Below are 4,914 nucleotides of genomic sequence, written 5' to 3'. Positions count from 1 at the left end.
CTCTTTTTACCAAGAATGTCTTCTTTGCCTCTGCTTTTTATGTCCTCCCTGCTTCGTCCGTCATATGTTGTTTTGCTTCCACTGTCACTTTGCGATCTTGAACTTTGATAAATATGTCGCTAATCTCATTTCTGCTACTCCTCAATATTTTCGTCTTTCTTTGGTTTACTCTCAGTCTGTATCCTGCACTCATTAGGGTTTTCATTCCATTGAACAGGGTCCTGTAATTATTTCGCTTTCACTGAGTATAGCAACGCCATCAAAAAATCTTAGCATTTGTATCCTTTAACTCTGAATTTTAATGCTAATCTTAAACCTGTACAGATTGAACAGTAGGGGCGAAATACTACATTCCGCATTACAGCCTTTTTAAACCGAGAATTTTGTTGTTAGTCATCTATTCTTAACGTTTCCTTTACGTCCTTGTACATATTGTATATCAACCGTTTTCCTCTATGGCTTCCTCCTGTTTTTGTTACAGTTTCGAACATCTGGCACCATTTTGTATTGTCGAATGCTTTTTTTAAGTCGGCGGTACTATGAATGTGTATGAGTTGTCTTAACTCTATCTTCCGTTAGCAAGAGCAAGGACACAACTGTCTCTCTGACGCTTTTGCCTTTCCGAAAGCCAAACTGATCGTCGTCTAACACATCCTCATTTTTTTCTATTCTTCACCCATTCATTTTAGAAATTCTGAGGCCTGTTATCCGTGCCTTACGTCATGTTTTATCTCAAATTTTCCAAAGCTCTATTAAATTCTGATTCTAAAGTGGATACCTTATGTCTTCCAAATCGATTTCCATATAATTGTGATGTAAATAACAGATAAATTAAAGAAGTGATTGTGTGCTGCATAATCCGATACCTGTTGTAGACCGTTTAAACAACACTAACAATTCACCAACAATCGCAATTACCTTGTAAGATTGCGTCTAATATCTCCTCATAACACGAAAATAAACCGTAGCATTCATAAATATAATACGTGAACAATAATTATCTATGGAAGGATGCCCAGACGGTGGTGCCCAGACGGTGATATGCATAGCATTGCTGTTATATAAGGACATGTCAGGGTGAACGCATACAACTAAAAGCATCTGATTGTCGAACACACATTGTGTAATACATAGAGAAGAATTGTCTTCTAAGGATATGCCAAAAATTCTTCCTATTGTTTTGACAGGCGCTGTAAAGGTTATAAATTTCATCAAGGCAAGGCTCTAAATTCATGGGTATTCACATTGTTGTATGAAGATATGAGAGGTAAATTTAAAAGTTTGCTTCTTTACAATGAAGTAAGATGGCTCCCTCATGGAAATATTTTTCACCGAATATTTGAACTAAATTTCGAGTTCTCTATGTTTCTCATTGACAAAAACAATGACACGAAGAATTTTTTCGCAGATGATAAATCACTATCAAGATTTACCAATTTATCTGATATGTTTGACAGGCTTCACATTCCGACCAAGAGCCCGCAAGGACGAGACACAACAGCATTCTTAGCAGATAACAAAATACCGTCTTTCAAAAGGAAACTGACTCTTTTTAGTTCACAAGCACTGAATTATACCTTTTTCGCATTGACTACTCTTACATTATTTTTGGAGCACTATAAACTAGTTCCCATTGAAAATTTAGTTCGAGATTTTTTATACATTTAGAGGTCCTTCAAAAAAGTTTTGAAAAGTACTGTCCCTAATTGGAAATTTGTGATAAGGACTATGGGACCAAACTTCTGAGGTCATCGGTTGCTAGGCTTACGCACTACTTAATCTAACTTAAAATAACTTACGCTAAGGACAACGCACACACCCATACCCGAGGGAGGACTCGAACCTCCGACGGGGGGAGCCGCGCGAACCGTGACAAGACGCCCTAGACGGCTACCCCGCGCAACGTGTTGTCCCTAAGATTACACAAAATATGACGATAAGAAATTCATTTTCAGGAAAAGTATACCGGAAAACGTAATCACGAAAGAAACTTTCATCGACATACTAGCCACAGTTCGGTGAAACGTGCTTTCAAAACAAAAACTCCGCTTTCGTTTTGGATGAAAAAAGAAAAAACAGGATACTCTTGTCTTCAGATTTTTGGTTCAGTTTGTTACTACTTATATGAGTGATAATGGGTTTACTGAACTGTTGTACTTCAAAAATAAATACAGAGGCAAACTTAGTGTTCAGTAAGAATTCAGAATTAAGCTGAACTCAGTCGAGGTAGGCTTTAAAGCTATGATTCAAGATAAACAGCAGGGCGCTTGCAATTGAAACGTGTAGATGTTCTTTCATCATCATCATCATCATCATTTAAGACTGATTATGCCTTTCAGAGTTCAGTCTGGAGCATAGTCCCCCTTATAGAATTCCTCGATGATCCCCTATTCAGTGCTAACATTGGTGCCTCTTCTGATGTTAAGCCTATTACTTCAAAATCATTCTTAGCCGAGTCCAGGTACCTTCTCCTTGGTCTGCCCCGACTCCTCCTACCCTCTATTGCTGAACCCATGAGTATCTTGGGTAACCTTGCTTCTCCCATGCGTGTAACATGACCCTACCATGTAAGCCTGTTCGCCCTGACTGCTACATCTATAGAGTTCATTCCCAGTTTTTCTTTGATTTCCTCATTGTGGACAACCACCTGCCATTGTTCCCATCTACTAGTACCTGCAATCATCCTAGCTACTTTCATATCCGTAACCTCAACCTTGTTGATAAGGTAACCTGAATCCACCCAGCTTTCGCTCCCATACAACAACGTTGGTCGGAAGACTGAACGGTGAACAGATAACTTAGTCTTGGTACTGATTTCCTTCTTGCAGAAGAGAGTAGATCGTAGCTGAGCGCTCACTGCATTAGCTTTGCTACACCTCGCTTCCAGTTCTTTCACAATGTTGCCATGCTGTGAGAATATGCATCCTAAGTACTTGAAACCGTCCACCTGTTCCTCCTATTTGGCACTCAATCCGTTTATATTTCTTTCCCACTGACATTACTTTCGTTTTGGAGATGTTCTTTCATCAGAATCTAAAATTGAAAACAGACTAATTACTGATTTTCAAGTCTGATTCGCCGTTAAAGTATGATTTGATTTGGAATTTTTTTTACTTTTTGGACTCTAATTTACTATACTCCTTGTTCAGATTATTACTCTCTTGCACATCTGGATTTGTGGTATAAAAGTTTAATAAATATTTTAAATGGGAGTCCTCTTTTAGTCATTGAATATTTGCATCAGAACCAGCTTAATTTAATTTCAAATTATTTGATACAAGCGAGAGCCACATTCGAAAATGAACGATTCTGTAGGCAAATGCTTCCACAAAACATTACTACTCGTGTGTGTCTCATTTCTACCTTACACCTTACACAGTAGTTGATTGGAGCTATGCGAAAACCGTAGGAATGTTGTCAGCACTGAGCGTGATGCCGAGAATTATTCCCCCGCGTACCGTTTCTCATCATCCCTGCGGCATTCGTCGCTGAAAGTCGTCCCCCCCCCCCCTCCACCTCAGGGGGCATTAAAAATATCTATGCTATTCACAACCTGGCACAAAAAGGAGCAAAACATTTATAACCGTAAACATTCACCAACACAATTGACAAGAGCTGTATAAAAATCGTACGTCTGTCGCATTCTGTGACAGCTGCGAACACAAGAAGCGAGACGCACAGGGGTACTTTCTTATAATTCTTTTCTTTACACTGTCTTTTAATAAACGTTAGTTAGTATCTGACTGAAGAATGAAAGCTTCAGTCAATATGAGTGACATTCTTATGTTCTTTTAAAGACAAATTGTATCTTTGCCCAATAGAAGATCCCTTAACCACTACTCATAGCTCCTAAAAAAAGATGCAGGTGAAATTTAGATTGCTTTCGCGAAACACTGGAGCAAGGAGAAGCCGCACGGGGACCAAATGTCGTGACTACAAAATAAGGGATACTTGTCACATGTGGGTGCGACCAGGTGCAGCCACGGGGAGCCGTGAATGGCAAGCAGCCGCAGCGAAATCTGTGGTTCAAGGTTTGCAAATTGCTGTCCTTGAGCTGCCACGAGCTGACACGGTGACCTCCACACGTCACATACCTCCCGTTTGCCCCTTCTTTCACACGACTGCCGTTCCCATACGCCGCCAAATCACGCAGGGCCCAGCACGAGAGCTCGTGCGACCAATTTGACATGCTAAGTGGGGCTTGCAAGTAAAATGGCTATTAGCATAAACATGCAAAAACCGTGAGGTCCACTGTCATTTTTTTCCACGCAAGAATTTTAACATACTCATCGTCTTCGCGTATCCTTCCGCAGGCCACAAGTAATATAACCTCTTAAATATTCACAATTTACGCAGGTGTTTTGCGTTTTCTAATCAATATACATTTTCGCCCGCTCTTTCTTTCATCTTTTCACGTGGCTGGGACTCAATTCTCATTTGTCAGATGGACTGTCCTTATCGCATATCAACTAGCACCACTCTTAGTGGTAAGATATAGTACCGAAGATACAATATTTATAAAACCCGCTAAGTAGTGATTCCCACTTTAAAGTTCAAACACACATTCTTATGTAACTGTAGAAATAATACCACACTTGATACTTAAAGCCATAGTATATTAAGAATTAGTTTCAGAGTGAACAAAATATATCAACATAGTTAATCATAAATTTTCTATTTTCGCTATTTGCTCATTTTTGATATCTTGGAAAAAAGACATTTGATTTAAGCTTGGCATTATTTTTTCATAACACGCCTTTTAGCATCACAGTAATATACAGAATTTCTGTAATCGTGGTGTGCCGGAGTGGCCGAGCGGTTCTAGGAGCCACAGTCTGGAACCGCGCGACCGCTGCGGTCGCAGGTTCGAATCTTGCCTCGGACATGGATGTGTGTGATGTCCTTAGGTTAGTT

The sequence above is a fragment of the Schistocerca serialis genome, chromosome 7 (genome assembly GCF_023864345.2).
Source record: "Schistocerca serialis cubense isolate TAMUIC-IGC-003099 chromosome 7, iqSchSeri2.2, whole genome shotgun sequence".
Taxonomy (NCBI): Eukaryota; Metazoa; Arthropoda; class Insecta; order Orthoptera; family Acrididae; genus Schistocerca; species Schistocerca serialis.
Note: the sequence above shows the minus strand (reverse complement) of the source record.